Below are 18,846 nucleotides of genomic sequence, written 5' to 3' on the forward strand. Positions count from 1 at the left end.
ACCTGCCGGTCATTCCCGCCAGCCGCCCTACCGGCCGCCCACTGGTCGCAATAGATCTGGCTCCAGGCCAAACCAGTGACTTCAGCTTGTAATGATTTCAACCCTTAGTCACCACTGCGGCTGGCCAAAAGATTCCAGCTTCCACTGAAATAACAGAGAGACTCCTTATGGAGTCTGCTTTAGATCTATCCTTAGAACAGGGGGTGGGAGCAGGGGAGAGAGCGAGAGAGAGAGAGAGAGAGAGAGAGAGAGCGAGAGCGAGAGAGAGGAGGAGGAGGAGGAGACAGGTTGAACCAGTCTTACACCTGGCAGGCATGAAGCAGGCTGACTCAAGCCCCATTCCCCCCAACTCATCCACTTAAAGCTGGAAGGGGAAGTCTTATTCATCTAAGACCCTGTACAATGATGGTGTCTCTCCTGCAAGCACTGGTGTCATATTTTACAGTACCTACATTTAGGGGTAGCATGGTTTGTGACCCCACAACAGCCAAATTAGTTACAATACACTACATTCCATTCCAACAATTCACCCTCCATCAGCCCTGGCTGAATTGGATTTACATAACCACACCCCTGTTTCTTTTCCCATCCTGGCATGAGCTGTATTTACATATCAACAGTTAACAATTAATTATCTTGAAGGTCTAAACAATTTGAATGAGCATACCCACCCCCAGGACTATTCTCTCCTTTCATCTGGCTGTATTGCAAGCAGTAGTTCAGCCCCTGCTTGCAAACATTTATGAAATTTTTCTTATTCAAAATGACAGCTATTATCCATTAATCCTCGCTATTATCCATTACTCTGTGAAAGCCAAATTACTCTCAGCCAAGATGGCTGCTATTTCTAAAAGACTTTGCAAAGGGAAGTTAGAATTCTGCTAACAAAAAATGGCTGCCATATCCTATTGTTTTCAATGAAGCTGAAGCCAGCCGGCACGTAGGGAAGATGGCCCTCTCCAGGTGATGTTGTCAGGAAACTATAAGGTGGGAAACACGACACAACCTGCAGAGGTGCAGGAGGCAGTGAGAGGGTGCTAGGCAATCTGGGATTAAGATTAAGTCTGAGAGGACAAAGAGATATTGAAAAAGTTCAGGGGAATTGGAAGAATCTGGAGATGCAAGAGGAAGACATTGGGCATGAGGATGTGGGATGCAGGAAGTAGAGTGAAGAGGTGCAGTTTAAGATTGGGGGGATGAAGTAGAATAAGCAGATGCTAGACTCTAGAGGCAACACATAGGTGGGTCTGGGGATAGGTGACTATAGAAAACCATGGTGAAAGAGAATGTGATACGGGGAGAAGACTGTGAGAGGGAGATGAGGAAGTGAATGAGCTTGACAGTGATAACCGAGGACAATAGAAAGGGATAGAATGGCAGTCCCCCCCTCTTTAGGAACTAAAATAAGGGTAAAGAGAGTCCCTTCCAACCAGTCTAGGGGGAGGTCTACATTTTGCATGTGAATTTAAGGTTTAATTTTGATCTTGAAATGCTCTCACACTCTTGGGGCCAGAGGCCACCAGACACCTTTCTCTAAAGACTCAAAATTCAGAAGGTAAGTAAAACATTCCCCAAATATATTATTAGTAAAATCTCATGATTCTGGGTGGGTTGACACATGTTTTTTGTAGACTTGGTAATAAAGTAGAAGCAGAAGAGCTGCTTGACCACCTCATCACCTCAGGAGATTGGCTAAGCCAGTGTAACACCTTTTGACCTGCCAAAGCAACACAGTGATAGGTGAAGGGGTTAGACCCCTGCCTTGAAATCAGAAGAGATGGGCTCTTAGCTCATAGAAGAGCACTCTCCACTGAGGCATCCACAATAAATTATACAAGGTACTTTGATCCTATGAAAAGGCTAATCCTCTGAGACAGTACCATCGGGGGGCATAGACCTTCCACAGACCCCTGAGCAAGGTGTGGGAGGGACCCGGCTCCATGCCCCCCAGCAGGAGTGGGGCCTTGAGTGGAAGGGGCAGCCAACCCTCAGCATGACTGATACCACGGTGCTGGCCCCCTCTCCAGCCTTCTGAACCACATGGAGATGCATTCTGGCAGAAATTTAAAGAATCCAGTCCTTGGGGTTTCTCAGCTAAGTGTAAGATGGAACAGATTATTAAGTAAAAAGAGATAGCACATATTTTAAGGGACCGTTCAATGTACAGAGGCCCATTAACAACTGTGTGTGTGAAACCAGGCATTCACTGTGCTCTCCCATGAAATCACACAACAAAATGATAAATGATAAAAGTATCCTTTCATTTGGGGTGAAAACTTTTCACAAAGTGATCACACTGTGTCTGATCTATCAGTCCTCATCCTCAAAGGAAACCTGAACAACACTTTCAGAGATGAGCCTCAGAGCTTAAATTCATAACTTTTCTACACACGAAAAGTCATGGACAGAACAGAGACACAATGTATGGTTTATTACAACAATCTGTAGCCCACTCAGCCCTGCTTTTTGTCATATGACTGCAGAGATGTTAATTGGCCACTTATATGCTAATTATTTATGGGAAACAGTCATGCATTTATTTGAGATGCTCAGAGTATCCTTTCTGGATCTGAAAAAGAGCTTGGTGTGACTTAAAACCATGTCTCTCTCACCAACAGAAGTTGGTCCAATATAAGATATTACTTTACCCACCTTCACATGCACACACACTAATTAGTTACTATCAGCGGAAGTATTGGTTATTTATCTACTTTTGCTTTGTAACATGTAAAAATGATTTTTGTTATTTAAAGTGTCAGAAATGTCAAATACATGGTTAATAAATTTGGCCCATCTTGTTCATAACTACTTGGTGAATATGAGGCATGTAAGGTATTGAGCTGTTCTGGGGTAGAACCTTAATGAAGGGTCTTTTCCCATTACATTTCATTTCACTTAATTTTATTTTACTTTGCGGGAATGTATGTCTTTGTAACTCGCTGTGCTGGGCAATGTGTCCTGTTGTGACATGAGACGTCGGGTTCTGTCAGTCATGTCAACCGATGTGATGTGAAGGAGCCTAATGTGACATGATCAATGCTCAGTTGAACATGTATTGTGTCACTGTGGAACAATATTTATGTGCTGGGTTCTTGGGGAAGAAATGTAGTCAAAGAAACCAGGCTTCTCAGGATAAGAAATCTCTGTAATTCTGTAAATGAAAATGTACTTGCCAGGCAAAATTCATGTTTCCCCAACAGAAGCATGGCCAGTATAGTCTGCAGGTAAGGTAGGGATTTTTGTGGGGGAGGTGGGAATTGGCTTGTTTTTTTCAATGGTGCCTTTCATTCAGAGATGAAATTCACCCAAGGACAGATGGTCCACACAAAGTCTGTGCACTGCTTTAAATCCCAATTTAGATCTATTTTAAATGGTTCACAAGTCTTTTGGTGGTCCTCTGCTTGGGAGGAAGTTCATTTCTGCGTGAGTAATGTAATATGCCCTGTAGAAAATTGTATTGCAGGGCAAGTAAAAGATTTGCTACTACATGGAGTTCCCAGTGAAGTCAATAGCCGTTCATGGAAGAAGGGCTTCTAGAGTCAGTCCCTAAGTACATTCACTGGTACAGAAATAAAATGTCCTGAAGTGTGTCATTCCTAAAGTAGTTCCTTTTGGAGGGTAAACCAGAAGACAGATCTGCCCGGTGGATCTCCATTACAAAATTCATGTTAGTTCCAGGCATAACATACCCATTAATGTCAAGGGTATTGACAGGTCCACTTAGTTCAGAAAATGCTATATTCTTTAAACAGAAAGGATAGCCATGTGGGTACGACACTATTTTATTCTGTTTTTGGTTCTCACATGACCTGCACCACCAAAGCCTCTGAGCATCTTATCACAGTGCTTTTAAGACCATGAATTGCATATGTGGCATGTGAGTCTCTTTTTGTTATCCCTTTTTCTCTCCAAGGAAAAGAGAATTTTATTTTCATTTACTTTTTTAATGTCTGTTATGTTTGGTGAGCTTGTTATTGAATTCAAGGTCAAAGAAGTGCATCTTACACTTGGAACAGAAGATAGTAATGTTTGAGACAGCTCTTAGCGCCTGTGGGAGTTCATTCCTCAGCTTTGTACTTGCCCCTGAGTAAGCTTTGTCTCCAGAAAGATTTCACTTGGTGGTGGACAGCTCCACTGTGTCTGAGGAGCATCCTAGGCCCAGACCACAGAGCACCAAGAAGAGAAATATTGAAACTGAATTGATATTGCAGTGGACTGGAACCGAAAAAAACCCATCATATTTAAATCCCGGCTTCATTTTCAATATCAATGTGCCTAATTTACATCCCTTTACCAAAAAGGGGATGTAGTCTAGACACAGCCTCAGAGCGCTAACCAATTATTACAAGAGGTAATACACAATAACATTTATTGTTGGTCTTGTACACTTATTACTCAGATCACTTGTTAGTTATCATTGTTCCTTTATATTGCTTGATTTTTGACCTTCACCTGGTCTTTTAGTTTACCAAGAAGTGCTTTTGAAGCTAAAGTTGATTTCCATCTTATGCTCTATACGTGGTTCATCACTGTGCTCCTATAAATGAAAAGAATTCAGCAAATACATTGTAATTCATACCCAAAATACACACAAGAGAATGGTAAAGCTTTCATTGATGTTAAGAACTGGTCCAAATTTCATCAGAGGACCTCCCAGTAGAGATCCTTTCAACTAAGTAGAACTGTTGGTTTCTGAAGGAATATCTCAATCCTTTCTCTTGCTAATGCCTTCGTAGCACAATGTGATTAATTGCTCTGCAAACTTGCAATAATGAAGCATCAATGGTTGACCTCCCAACTCCAAATTGATTTGAGACAACTGGTAGCAGTCTGGAGTTGCCAGCTTCTATTCAGCGATTGTCGTGCACTTCTATACCAGCAAAGAAGCTCTCATTCTGGTGTTTTTGTGCCATAGAGATGGGGAAAGCTCTGCACATAATTCCAGGAAGATGACTATCCGCATCCAAAAGTTCACTGCTCTTCATCCCACACCTGTGTGATGATGCAATCCCACCATTCAGTACTTGGTTCCCAAGCCAAAAGCAATGGCTTACTGTCTGCAGCTGTTCTGTGAATGCCAAAAGCAATCTAAAATTGCTCCTGTGCATATCATACAGCATGACAAGCAACTGGAAGTATTCTTCAACTAGAAACTTTATAGTTAACTACACTGTCATCCACAGTGTCCTACTGACAGTTAGAGCATAGGAAAGCAGTGCAGGATCTGTCTCTTCTTACAAAGATTCTGGGGTGCAAAGGCCCATTGAAAAATGCCATGAAAGAAAGCTGGAAGCCAATGGAATACTGGGACAGACAATAATGTATCCTGGGACATTGACCCTCATCCCAAGATATAACATGATCAACTTCATGTTCCCACAAAATCTAGCCACTGAAGGTGGTAAGGTGGTTAAGCACTGAAATAAATTGCCTAGGGAGGTTGTAGAAACTCCATCACTGGAGATTTTTAAGAGCACACAAACATCCATCACAGATGATCTAGATTGTGCCTGGTCCTGTCTTGAGTGCAGACAGCTGGACTTGATGACCTGTGGAGGTCTCTTCCAGTTCTAATATTCTATGATTCTATTATAGGTACCCACAGTGCATTGCTCACACTGCTGATGGTTGTGCCCCAATTGTGGATGCACTTTGCTGATGGAAAAGTGGCGAGGAGTCCTCTGGCACCTTATAGACTAACCAAAGTATTGGAGCATAAGCTTTCATGAAGACCCACTTCATCAGATGCATGTAGTGGAAAATTCCAGAGGCAGGTATAAATATGCAGGCCAGAATCAGGCTAGAGATGACAAGGTGGATCCAATCAGGGAGGATGAGGCTCACTTCTAGTAGCTGATCTGCAGGTGTGAATACCAAGAGAGGAGAAGCTGCTTTTGTAGCTTTTGTAGATTCACAGTCTTTGTTTAATCCTGAGTTTATTGTGTCAAACTTGAAGATGAATTGTAGCTCAGCAGTTTCTCTGAGTTTCTTCAGCAGTTTGCTGATGGAGTGAGTGTGAACCTGTGGTACTGATTTTTATTATAGCACTTTTTAAGTGTCGACATGCCTATTGTCAACAAAACTCTGTAATGTAGACAAGGCCCAAATCATGTATTTCTCTACCAAAGGGAGCAAAATGGGACATGGGGCCCAGAAACTCTCTGATGTTATCTCAGGTGAGTTTCTATCATTTCACATGGCAGAGGTTTGGTGAGCTGTGAGGAGGCAAAAGGTATTGTTTCTAAGACTATAGGAAATGAAACATTGAGTTCCTTTCCATGAGCTCTATAGGTATGGTCTATCCCAGTTGTGCTTGCATTGTACTTGCATTAGTGGGGATGAGAAAATGGAAAGTTGCAATTAGTTGTGCCTGGATCAAACTAAAATACTCCAGAATTTTTGGAGGCGTTTGAATTCTATATTCAGATAGGCTTAACTCTCAAAATTCGTCTCTCTAGAGTATATCAACAACTTCAAAGACTAATATCATAATCCCATATAAATGTGTAAGCAGGCTGGTAAATGTCTCCTGCTATAATTACTCTTTGCCATGGCAGGTTTATTACTATTATAAAAAGGCTTTTACAAAAAATTATCATTTTTATGTAGCTAAACAATCAAAATAATTTATGTGCCTGCTTATGATTCAAAGCTGCCCCTGTGCGATCTGTTCCATCAGTATGTCTTTGACTAAAAATTCAGTCTTATTTTGTTTGGTCACTACCATCTTAATACAAACTAGGAGCAGGAATACCAGAGATGGAGGAAGGGAGAAATAATTGCAGTCACCTTGCTTTTAAGGGAGACAGATGTTGGGCCAGCTACTCTGTTGTCTTGGTGGAGTAAATCTTTTGTGTGTGTGTGTGTGTGAGAGAGAGAGACAGAGAGAGAGAGAGAGAGAGAGAGAGCTAAGTACCCAGGCATAAAACTTGATCTTTTAGAAGTTCAGGTGAATGCTGTCTCTTCAATTTGAGAGCAAAGGACAGCCTTTTATGGTCAGCCTTAAGCTGCCATTCAGGATTTAAAAGGTGAGGGCCAATTTCTGCCCTCAGATATATGCGTAGAGAGATGTATGTGGATAGAAGATGGCCTGAAAGGCTTAGGAAGGAAAATTGCCAATTAAATAGGCCAACATCAAAACCCAGGCTCTGAATACTCTCAAACTTTGGAAAACATCAGATCCTAAACAGAACTCTGTAGATGGACCCATCTTTGCTCACGTTCATATCTGTCATCTTCCAAAACATATTAGTACAAATGTTTTAAGGCCCCTGTGTTATATCATGGGCTGCAATTCAGACCAGTGAAGAGTTTTGTCTCCTCTTACCTTAAACCCTTAAGCTCCTTATAGCTTTGTTACTGTAGCTCTTTTCCTGGGATACCCACAGTCGGTAACAAGAATGCACTTAATGCTTACCTAATGAGCAGCCCTGGTCGAAGACTTTTGGCCCAGAAGCCTATCATTAATACCAGACTTCCCCTGGTCTTGGTCAGTTTTTATTAACAAGTGGCAAGATGACTCCACACTCTCCTCAGCCCTAAATTGCCCTGAAACAATTAGAGGAGAAGAATGTCAAAGTTTGTTGCACCTTTAAAGACTCAGTATCCAACAGTTTATTAGTTTAACTGGAATTACCAAACAGTTCAGTTCAAACACAATGTGGTTTGATTTGGTTAATATTAAAATAAAACAAATGTACTTGAATTTCAGAGAGATTTTAAGTGTATTCACTTAAAATCTCTCTGAAATTCAAGTACATTTGTTTTATTTTAATCTTAATTAAGTATAAGGATTAAAGTTAGAAATGGCCAAAAGAGATATAAAAATAAAATACTCTCTAGCAACTAACAATTAACCTGCCAGATTTGGTTCAAGTTAAAATCCTCATTACCTTTCCATCAAGATGGCTAATGGAACTCCAGGTTTAGGGTCTACCAAAATCAAAGGGCGGGTATCTTTGTCTTCTTAGGTGAAAGATAATTTTGGATTCTATACCATTCACTTTTATAGTCCGTTGAATCTTTGAAATGGATTCTACTGAAGGATTCTCCAAGAGAAAATTATATTTCCAGCTGTGAGGTAGGCAACATGGGATCTGCATGAAGCAAGTATCCTGCTACTTCTTCCCTTGCTGGACTTCTCTGCAAAAATGCAAAATATTTAGTTCTTGCCCACTCCAATGCAACTGAATGAACATTAGCCTCGTGATTGTCAGTCTCCTTCCCTGCCATTATAGCATGAGATTTGACTCCATACTTTGTTAACTTGATGGGTCTCTTTACACAATATGTAAATACTTGTTTTTCAAAGCACATTGGAAGTAACTACCAGGTGGGGAAATTTTATCCTTTTGTCTAGGGTGTGGTAATGCCTGCTTAGTTGGCAACACATATGATTATGACCGTAACTTTACATCAGTTGGTTGCACCCACATTATACAATGATGTTAATAACCTGTGTTTCATGAGCTTTTTAAAATTGACACCTTGCATGGCACTAATCAGACACACGTCATGATATTAAGGAATTGGGGTACACTTGAACTTGTTAATTCAGCTGCAATTGATTACCTAATGTCTAGGTACCCCTGACGTTTAGGCCGTTCTTAATGTCACACAGTGTAAGGAACTTTTAATTCCTCAATTTGCATAGTCCGGTATTTCCCAATTTTATTTGGCCATGGAACCCTTTTTAACTCGAAAGAATTTTGCCGAACCCGTAATAACAGTCTTATATATGGAGCGAAAAAGTAGACCAAAAATAAGTAAGAATAATAATAAACAAATGCTAAACAATGTCATGAGATCAACATTTAGTTTAATTGCACATAGATTAATCTATCACAGTCAATTTATATCTGTCATGGTTAACTTTTTAAATATAAGAAATCACATGACTATACTGAAGTAAAATATTCACAAGAGCACTGCCTGCGCACTCCCACACAAGCAACTTGTTTGACAGCTGAAGGTTCGACTTTGTCCGATGCGGCACTAGTATATTCGTATTCAGTCACCCATGTGATCCACGCTCCGTGACGGGGAGTACGGGGATTCACAGTGGTATATAACAGGCAATCACACCACCGACTGACTGAGCATGCAGCGCTGAGTAGTGACATCATTGTCCCCACTCTCTGGCTAAGCTGGCATTACACAGGGACACTTATGGCAAACACAAATGAAAACTGTTTTCAATAAAATTCATAAATGCTTAAATATTAATTTTTTAAAAAATAATAAAATGTTATTGTAATGGAATTTTCTTGTGGAACCCTGATTTTCACTTTGCGGAATCCCAGGGTTCCACAGAACACCATTTGGGAAACACTGAAAAGTCCATACAGGAGTCAGGCAGAATTTCAGTCCTTGACTTCTGAGGAATTGTAGGAGGCTTCACCTCTGCTCCTATGGAAAATATGGTGGCTTAAATGAAGTAGGAAGTTGTGCCATGGCTCAGAGTTTTTTCTGCATTAGTCCATGGAGACAGACCAGCACAGTGTGGGGAATAATCAAAACACAGTAAAGGAATGCATGGAACTATCAACATGATTTTCCTATGGAGGTAGGTGCCCTGAGTTTGTATTAAGTGATAGCTCCCAAAGGCCCAGCTATTTGTCTCATCCTGGTCTCTAGTTCTAAGAGGAGAGATTAATTTTGTAGGTGAGGCAATGGGTGATAACTAGGGGTAATGTGATGACATTGGAAAAGGGACTATTTAGACAGACATTCGAGAACAATGAAGTCTGTCAGGATGTGACTGTATCACCAGAATGCCTCCACATACACATCCTTCCATTTGAGCATGGGTTAGAAAAGTTAATTTGGGGTTAAAAACAATGTAGACACTCTAGCCTGGGGTTCTCTACCATAGTTCAGCTGACATATGTCTCACTAACCACAGCTTATATTACAGTGTAGACAAACCCAGTTTCCAAGGAAAAAACTGTTTTGGAGAAAGCATTAGTAGACAAGGCACTTGCATCAGTAGAGAGATGACCAGCATAATCGAATAGGTCTTTTCCACCTCCAGTTTTTATGACACTGTGATTATTGATAAGAAGTGAAATGGGGGAAGAGATAGCAGTTAATTAAAAAGGATGCTGGTTAGTTTTCATTGCATGTTTCTTCAGCTAGCTAGAAAATAGAGGAGTTGCTAACCATCCACATACAATTTCCCCCTTTGAGCCTCCATTGTGAATTCAATAAAAAATGATTTTGCTTAGACACACACCAGCCGTCTTTGCATTTTGTGAAAGTGACAGTTAAACAGTGCTATTATGTTTACATCTGGCAGTTAGGCGATTGCATTCTGTTTATGTCTAGTGATCAGTAGCTGCAATGTGATAGGCTGTACTGCAGGGAACAGTAAAAATGTTTCTCTGTTGCTTGACTGGTCTTTGTTCACAGCAGGATAGCAATTATAACCATAACATTTGAGAAGAAATATAAAAAAGTAATAGGTCACTTCAATTTTGGTGACAAAAAAATTCCATAGTTTGATTAGTTTCAGTGCCCTGTCTGAATACAATGTTTTTTTTTCTTTTTTACTATTATTTCTGTGACACACAGCTTTCTGTTCCAATGTATTGAATGACTTAGTGTCTTGCTATGCTGTACACACATTTTAAGTGTAATTTTCCCCTTTTACTCCATGTATGAGCCTACTTACTTAATTTGAATTTTAAAGAGAACATTATTATTATAATACAACAGTGTTTCATTTTTAATCTGTGAGGGTATGCCTACACAGAATAGTTATTTTGACACTGCTATTTTGAAATTAATACAAAATAGTGGAATGTTTATTTCGAATTTGGTAAACCTCATTCCAAGAGTAATAACGCCAAATTTGAAATAGCTATTTCAAAATAAGTGCTGTGTAGACACTTATTTCAAAATAGGGGGGCCTCCAGCCTTCCCAGGGTGCCCTGGTGGCCACTCCAGCCTCAACCAAGAACACACCTCTCCCTCCTCCTTCCCCAGAGCCCTTAAAGGGGTTGACTCTGGCCACAGTGCCTATGCCAGCTCCAAGCCTGCCAGCCCAGAGTCAGCAGTCTCTGCCCTGACCCCGTGGCCCCAAAACATGAGCCAGCAAGCCACTGGAAGGTGCCTTCCTGGTCCGGGGTAGAGTTCATGGACCTTATTCAGGTTTGGAGGGGATGCCCCCAACATCCATGATCTCCACACTAAATGGAGAAACGCGGCCATCTATGGCAGGATAGCTGCCATCCTGGCCACCAAAGGCCACATGTGAACCCAGGAGCAGGTTCGCATGAAAATCAAGTTGGTCCAGCAAGACCCCCAACCCTGAACCCTGAGCTTCCCCCTCCCCCTTCTTCCCCTTGCTTCCCCCTTCCAGCTCCCTCCTGCCAGGTTTCTCCCTCCCCTCTCCCACCCTCCCTTCTCTCCTCCCATGCCTCCTTTCCCCAGCCTCACCAGAGTTTCATTCCCCCCCTCAGTTTTGTTAAATAAAGAGAGTTTGTGTTCATGAAAATATGTGTATTTTACTTGACATCAGGAGGGAAGTTAGGGAGGGGTAAGTGGAAGGACGTGAGGGAGGAATGAGGTACAAGCCCCCAGTGGGGCAGACCAGGGAGGCTCTTAGTTTTCCTCAGGGTGAAAGCTCTCCCGCAAGGCCTCCTGGATACTGACAGCCCCCCGATGGACCTCCTGGATGGCAGCCTGCAGAAAGTGCAGCCAGACTCACAGCAATATGTCCTCAAGAAGCATCAGAGTGCCCAGGGGCAGCTCTGGCTCCATGTTGCAGAGTGCTGTGGTGTCCCGAGTGAGGGCAACCAGATCACGCAGAGACAAAATGATTTGTTGTCCCTCATCGAAGTAGGCAAGCAAGTGGGGAAAGCTGAAAACCGGCTTTTCGGGGGAGGGAGGAGGTCCCTTTAAGCACAGGCCTCAGATAGCCTCAGGCAGCAGCCACACAAAATAACTCCTGACCTGATGCCCTGCCGGACCTGGTTCCGGCCAGCCTTAAATGTGATTCAGCCTCCACTCAGTGTGGACGCGCTATTTCAAAATAGCAAAATGCTATTTCAAAATGCATTTTGTGTGTAGATGCATTATTTTAAAATAACTTATTTCGAATTAACTATTTTGAAATAAGATATTTTGAAATAACACTGTAGTGTAGACATCCCCTGAGTGTGAGTATGGAACTCAAAGTACTTTGGGACAAGGAGGGAGAGTTATTCTTTATTACATTTATGTGATTTAACAACCATAACAAAAGTGTAGAAAATTGCATCTGAATTATGGGCATTATTAATAAAATAGCTACATTCCTCAGCAATTTTAAAAAAATCTAGCCCCATGTATCAAGGAATTCTGAATTAGATTCACTGAGCTTTTTAATGCTAAACAGATTCTTAACTTTTGGTATGTGAATAGTCTCAATGAGTTTAAGCACTACTCAAGCATGTGTTTAAGTGCTTTGCTGGCTTGGAGTTCAAGACACAGTTTTTAATCCCTTCCAATTGAGTCAGAATACACAATATATTTAGCAACAAAAAAGAAACAGAAATAAATCTTCAAGATCAAATTCTTGGATGATGAGCAAATATTAAAGATTTTGTTTAGTGCCAAACCTTACCTGAACAATTGTATCTGTACCTCTCTAGGGTCTGTAACATAAGTCTGGGGAAGATCGTTGGAGTGAAATTTCTTTAACAATTTCTGGTGCTTCCAGTCATGTCAAAAATGCCTTTTTGGTATTTTCTCTTTTATCAGGAAATAGCAATTGCAGAGCGGTTCAGAAATGAATACTAAATTTAACCAATTTTTTTCATACCCTAAAAATAATTGCTTTAACTTTGAGGTGAAAGCTCATATTAGCTCTCTGGTTTTTGAACAACTCTGTGTTCTTCAGTGGGAAACACTTGACCGGTGTGAGCAAAGCAGGCTTCCTATCAGCTTGAGTAACAGTTTACCAGCTGAAGCCTAAATGGGTTGAGGAGAATGCTATAAGCAGGAATCCAATAATAAAGACACTAGAAGGACAGGACTACTGAGTAGTTGTGGTGGATTTAATTCAAGCCAATGACCAGGCAGAACAGGCACACAAAGCTAGATTATTTGGTTTTCCTCAAGTATTTGAGAATTTCACCCTCATTGCACATATACAATCCTCTATCACTGCACTATTACAGATTTCAGTATGGTCCTTTTATAGGACACTCCTATGGAATAATTTGAAAATATCTGGATACAGTTGGAACTTAATATACTGTGCTAAATAACAGCTTCTATTTCTGTTCAAACTGTGAAAACTGACTTATAGTCATGATGATTCAAACTGGAACTCTCGGTGGGAACTCTCCAAACTTTGTGAAAGTTTAGATTTGATCCCAGATATGGAGCCAGTACTCTCTGTGGCCTCTCTCTGTAATAAGAAGCCTTGGAATAATTATTTCAAATATCCCTAGGAGTGTGGGAAAGGGCAGATTTGGATCTGATTCTAGATTCAAACTTTGCAAATAAGGCTTTCACTTTACAAGAGCCATTAAAGCCAGTGGAATGTACAGTTTCGGTATCATTGCTGATGTACAAAAACTGAATTCAGAATATCTTGCAAGTGTATCCCACTGTCTTCCCCCACCACAGTACCCCATGCATACACAAAAAGTGGTTCCATACTAAAAGAAGTGGGTTACCCATATTTTAGAAAATTATTATCCAGGCTATGAAGCCTTTTCAGACAGTTGTTCAAATCTGCGCTAAAACAGGCCGTCTTCCTTCCCTCACAAGTGTGGGGCAGACAACTGAAGGGTAAAGTAGTATATCTTACACTTCTTTTAGAGGAAAATATATCTACTTTAGCTACCAAGTCAGCACCGGAGAATAATTTAATCATACTTGTAAATGGCATTCCAACAAAAAAAAGTCATCAGATTTGACAGCACATCACTGAGTTATGGAAAACTAGAACTGATTTGCTGGTGTTAGAGAATGTTAACCCTTCTCCAGGAGAATTTTCGATGCTGACACTAAGCTTACAAAAAAAAAGGGGGGGGGGGGCAAATGATGTTCAACTGCCTGCTGTTATACTGTAGAATTTCATGGTGCATCTTGAGCTCAATATCCTGTTCTCTATGTGCAGAATTCCCAATCGGTGCACCCCGCCACCTTTGGAGAACCATCCTGAAGTGTTCTCTGCTAATTGGAGTGGTACTGAATGAGCTAAGTATCTCCCAAGAGATGCTCAGCAACTTGCTGAATTGAGTCCATAGTGTAAGGTGTGTGATGTTCCCCTTTCCACCCATTTTTAGGCAACCTCGTTGTTTGTGTTTGTATTAAGTGCCTGCACCCACAGGCCCAGGCCGAGGGCCTCTGCTCCTGGTATAACATAAGGCATTCACAATCTGCAGTTTCATTCTTAAAAAATTATATTTCTAAAATGTAAAGCTGGACACGTGAATTGAGTGCAGCTGACCCCTATCTGGAGAGAGCCCAAAACAATAGCCCCATGTCTGAAATGTCCCATTTGTATTAATTCTTACACCGTCTGACAAACCAAGGAATGTCAGACTCACAGCACATGAATGAGGGTGAGACCAGAGGAGTCCCATGTGGGTTGCACCTAGAACCCTGAATTCCCTTAATTTGATGTTGCATAGGCCTTAACGGTGACACCCTTAAGATTTCCAGAGAGTTGCTGTGGTTTTTTGTTCACCAAAGAACTAGATTCCCGGAGTATTACTAAGGACCCATGTCTGTGGACAGTTACCATGCTGGAATGCCAGTGTTTTATGAGCAATTCAACGTGTGGATTTTTCAAACTGCTTAATGTGCTTCCATTTCTCTGCAAAACATTGCTTCTGTGCATCACCTGCATCTGAAACAAAGTTTTTTTTCAGCACGAAGTTTAGCTCTTCTGTGTAGCTTGAACCCCATGTTGCCCAATGAAATGGTGGGAGGCTAATACAACCAGGCTGCCAGATCACACACAGCTATCACAAAAGCATTTCTTGGAGTTCCACCAAGAAGTGTTTCAGCAGAACGGCTGTTCAGTTTAGCTGAAGATCTCTACACTTAACATCACTGTAGGCTCTTCCCAGAACATTTACTTATTTATTTATGTAGTCATTTATATAGTGCTGTTAGTCATTGTGATTTCAGATGCTGTACAAATTCAGACACCATTGTATTTCAAAGTACATTGCCAATTATTAAGTGAAATTATTAAGGGTGTTGTCTATATTAGATGCAGATGATGCTCTGAATAAAAAAGGCATGCAAATTGTACTAATCATCCCTCATGCACTGAGTCTTGCAGTGGGAATGTGTGTGGAGATCTTAGGGGCCTCTTTGACCTCTTTTCACACCATAAAGGGTGTTGCCATGCTAACTTCAAACAGGCCAGCTAGAAAGACATTCTGTGGAAAGCAGGGTTAAAGGAGGGGTAGGATACAGCCATATGTGAAGCCAATGGTCCCCAAACCCATCCATAGAGGTTAAACGGGGTCAGTATCTATTATTTGAGCTCCTAAACAGAAATAGTGGCCTCCAAAGTAATAATCTGCATCCCACCACCTGCTTATAGACTGATGGAAAGGTTTGGAGGATTTCCTTTTGCCTGCCCCCTTCACTTGATTCCTTACACTCCAAGTTTCTAACATTTTGTATGGGCAGAGTGAGCTGCAATCATAAGGACTGATTCTGATGAATATCCACATCCAAAAGGCTTTAGTCAGAGGCCCAGAGCACTAAAGCCTTCCTTCTCTAAAGAGTTCCTAACCTAAATAAGTAATCCTGCAAAAGGATATGTAAATAGTAGTGCGGGTCAAACATTTTCCAGCAAAAGAGTTTTCTATCTGAAACATGGATTCAATAAAATTGAGTGACAATTAATTATAACAGAATATAGTATAACAAAATAAAATGCCAACAATAAAGTCAAAATGATACACACTGAACTCCCCAATGCAAAGCATAATGACATAATGTCATTTTGCTGTTTCCAATACCCATTTTTTCAGAAATTTTGTTGGGATTCAGCAAAAAAGGAGATGTTGGAATTTTGCACAAAATGTGAATTCTGAGATTCAACTCGTTTGTGTGAATAGGGATTGCTTATGTATAACACTTTGCAGGATCAAGGTTCAAAGGGGGAGCTGTGTTAGTCTGAATCTTTAAAAACAACAAGTAGTCCTGTGGCACCTTAGAGACTAATCAAATATATAGAATCATGAGCTTTCATGTGCAAACACCACTTCTTCAGAAGAGCTTGAGGAAGCTTTAGATTATAAACTCTTTTGGGGCAAGACCAAGATGCACAACTCCTTCCCAGTGTGCCAGCCATTGGTGTTATCTAAATGGTCTTTTGGGTGGGATCTTAGCTGTTCCAGTGATGAGCATCATGATATTTAACTTTCAGGAACAATACTGTTCCAGAAAATTGAAATACTGGCTTTGGATTCCTGTACAATGAATGTAGAAAAATAGATGCTTTAGAATAAGATCCACAAAAGCCAGCCAGTGGGAGAACTGCGTAAGTCAGCCAATGGGAGATGTGGACCAGAGAGGTGTGTGCTAAGGCCCATGCCTCTCATAGAGGTAGGAACCAAAGGGTATGTCTACACTCACTGGCCATTGTTTTAAAAAGCACATTGTCAATTATTAAGTGAAATTATTAAGGGCGTTGTCTATATTAGATGCAGATGATGCTGTGAACAAAAAGTGTATGCAAATTGTACTAATCATCCCTCATGTACTGAGTCTTGCAGTGGGAATGTGTGTGAAGGGTGTATGTAGTTACCCTATACACCACCATGAGAAGCAGGTTGCATCTACACTCACTATAGTGTGCAGCTACACAGGGAGGTGAAAGACTTTGGCAGTGGCAAGTCAGCAGGACACTTCTGTTAAAAATAGCAGAGTAGACAGGGAAGGCACTGCTTGTGTCTATAAAGAATCAGGGAGAAAACAAACCCAAAGGTTCTGGTTTGTCTTTGCTCACCTAAGCAGTGCCTCACCATCTACACTGCTATTTATGCCTATGCTAAGGGTGCCTGTAGTGCATGTACTCTACACGCTGCCTTAAGGGAGTATGCAGTGTACACATACTCTAAGTCCCTACTTGCAAAGAGGCACACATCTCTGCTTGCAATCTATGAATGGAAATTTGCATCCTAGAGTCAGGTGACTTAAGCATCTCTAAACATGCAATACACTAAATAATTGCTTATTGAGTAGGCATGTCCTTACACACTCCCCCAGCAGGGGAAGCTCATCTAGAGGTTCTACCACAACTAAATACACCTCTGGGGATGCATTAGCAGTAGTAAGAATAACAACTGACTTCATCAACACTTCCATTCAAAACAACCACTTGAACGTAAACCTGCAAGTGTAAGGAGTGGTATATTTTTACCCATTTCTCCTGTTAATGATGAAAACAAATGAGCAAGATTTATCGCTTTGACAAGTTATGTGGGTGTGAATCTTTCATTAGAATATAACAGGTTTAGTCCCCATAGATCGTGGGAATCACTTAAAGAAGAAAATCCCACTTGGTAATCTCCTGCTAAGAAAGGCAAGAATGTTATTGTAAAATATACCTGTAAAGATGAAGATAGCAATCTTCATTCATGTCAAGGTACAGAGCAAGCCATTTCATCTCCCAGAAACTCAGTGACCATGCTTTGATGACAAGCCAGATGGCAGCTGTTCCCCAAGCCCTGTGCCAAAAAAGATGATTGGAGCTGCAATTTACCTTCCGTGGTGTAGCTTGCTGCTGAAGCATACCACAGCTGTGAATCTGGCTTCTGCCAGTAGGTGTATGCACAGTTGGTTTCCTCCCAATTTGGATTCAGCAGGTAAGAGGCTATATCAGTACCCAGCAATTATGAAATTGGCATGCATTGGATTGTTTACTCACAGTAATATTCCTACTGGACTTTATTAAAACACCATCTGTTGTCAATGCAGACAAAGAATCAAACTAGAACTATCCATTGATGGAGTGTATACATGTCTGTTCAGCCATTAGGATTAGGTCAGGCTGCTGAAAGAACACGTTTTTGTATCTTTAAAGGTAGCTTTTAATAATATGCTTATGTGCCTAATGACTTTTTTTCTCTAATGCCAACTAGACAAACAACAATTTACCATCAAAATGAAGTTGCCTGTTTGTGAGTCATGCTGGAATGGAAGCAAATGAGTGCATGCATAGAGGTGGAACTCAGCAAGATTCGTTTTACTACAAATTAAAGCTGAAATGTTCGAAGGCAAAGTCATCTGACTGAATGATGCTCAGTTAGAGCAAACTTCTGAGTTATTGTTTAGTAGAAAGGGTGAGTAATAAAGGATATCTGCCAATAATAATACCTTCAGGGCTTGAGAAAAACGGGACTGGCTTTTACAATCAGATGCTTTCTCTTGCTTTCTTTTTAATTCTTCTGATGGGGATCAGATATTCCTAATACACAGCTGGTCTCCACAAACGGCCAAATGTAATTTTTTCATACACCAGCATGCAATTCCAGGTGAAATTAATTAGTCGGGGTTCTTCATCAGGTAACATACTAATAAAACGGGATGCAAGTAATTAAATATGCAAATACAGGGAAGCAAGCACTAAAATTCAGATATGTCATTTCAGTCCCACAAAAAGGCATCTGTCAATTTAGAACTTGAATGCTCTCTCTCTCTCTTGTACACACACATACACACACACAAATCTTTACAAAAATAAAAATGTAAACAAGTCCCAGTTCAGATTGTAAGATTAAAGCTGCAATAAAGGGAGAGAACACATGCCAAGAACACCCCATGGGAGAAGAGACAAAGTGCACTAAAATGCCTGAGTTGTTTAAGAACCAAGTGCTTGGA

At 40.9% G+C, this 18,846-nt stretch overlaps 1 long non-coding RNA gene across 2 annotated transcripts in view; it reads left to right on the plus strand.

The window, feature by feature from the left end:
• Positions 1-18,846, plus strand: part of LOC102447401 (uncharacterized) — an 81,258-nt gene that overhangs the window by 59,108 nt on the left and 3,304 nt on the right. Inside the window, exons 1-2 of one of the 2 annotated variants that reach the window (XR_012901652.1) lie at positions 14,090-14,249; positions 18,108-18,308. This is a non-coding gene — a long non-coding RNA (uncharacterized LOC102447401). Of the gene's footprint in view, positions 1-14,089; positions 14,250-18,107; positions 18,309-18,846 lie in introns of those variants that run through there. The other variant, XR_012901653.1, reaches the window with a different exon arrangement.

Source organism: Pelodiscus sinensis, chromosome 2 (genome assembly GCF_049634645.1).
Source record: "Pelodiscus sinensis isolate JC-2024 chromosome 2, ASM4963464v1, whole genome shotgun sequence".
In the NCBI taxonomy this organism is placed as follows: domain Eukaryota; kingdom Metazoa; phylum Chordata; order Testudines; family Trionychidae; genus Pelodiscus; species Pelodiscus sinensis.